Source organism: Myotis lucifugus, unplaced genomic scaffold (assembly GCF_000147115.1).
Source record: "Myotis lucifugus unplaced genomic scaffold, Myoluc2.0 scaffold_996, whole genome shotgun sequence".
Taxonomy (NCBI): Eukaryota; Metazoa; Chordata; class Mammalia; order Chiroptera; family Vespertilionidae; genus Myotis; species Myotis lucifugus.
Genome location: NW_005872044.1, coordinates 67,868 through 69,156, shown reverse-complemented (window position 1 = coordinate 69,156; position 1,289 = coordinate 67,868).

Sequence of the window (1,289 nt, the reverse complement as noted above, 5' to 3'; positions counted from 1 at the left end):
ACAAGGATCTTGCAGCTTCCTAAAACAGCCCCTCGACACCACCACTTCAGGTAGGTCACCCATTTTGGGTCATAGCGACACTGCACGGTCAAGACTCCCCGCTCCAGACCTCTCACTGCTTCTGGACCCGTGATGTCAACTGATGAGCCTGGAAAACACAAACCCATGTACCTGTCACCTTACCCCACGTCCCCACCCAGAGACCAGGTCCACAGCTGCCTGTACTGTGAGCAGCTCCAACAAGTCCAAGGCCTGAGGAGTGGAACAGAGTCAAGGAAGGAATTCACCTTCCACAACACAGACCTTTGTCCTTCCAAGTTCCACTGGCTCAGAGCCACCTCCAAAACCACCTAACAGCACCCCTGCAGAGCTCAAGGAAACAAAAGCACTGACTCTGAGCAATAATTATCTCCTATAATTCACTCCCTCCCGCTCCCTGTGGCCCATAAATCTTTGTCCTTTTGGAGCATCTCAGTTTTAAACTGGTCTCGGGGGAGGAAGTACCAGCGGACCCATTGCCACAGGAGTGTGATTGCTCCTGACCTGCGCTGATGGCCTCAGGAGGTCCAGCTGCTGCACCCGCTCACCTGGCTGTGCAGAGGCGGCTCCTAGTGTGTCTAGTGGTTCCACAGCAAAGCACCCGCTGCAGGGCCTTTGGCATTGACCACAGCAGTGATGCCAACCATGGAATCCAAATCACACTGATCCCATGTTCTCCACTGACTCGCCATACATTTCAGTTCCAGACTTTCTAGAACAAGTGATCTTATAAGAGAAAAGCATTGAAGCTACAACCTCGTGTGTCTTTCTTAAACCTAATAGAAAGGATTCAAGCAAGAGCTAAAAAGTGTGAAAAGGAACAAGCTCATGAGTCCTCATGAGGTGAAGACCTAGCGATGGGAGGTTCTCCTGGGTGAGCCAGGGCAACCCCGCCCTGAGGCTGTGGATCTGCTTCCTTGTTGCTCCACCTGGAGGATGAGAAGCAGCAGAGCTGGGCAGCCCAAGGGCCCCGCCTCCCTAGACCCTGTCCTCTCTGAGCACCAGCTCTACCCAAGGACTTAACATTCAGCCCAGAATTAGACTCCTGGTCTCCCTTCCCATGATACGACTCCATGCATCTTCGTCATCGCACTGACCACACTAGATGACCATCTGGCCTTTGGCTCGGCCGGAGCAGAAACTCAGGCAGGCGGGATGAGTGGCTGGACCCACGGTCCAGAGAGAGCTGCCACCCTGGCCTCACTGCCCGTCCCCTCCCTGGACCAGAGTCCTTTCCTGGAGGCTTTCCA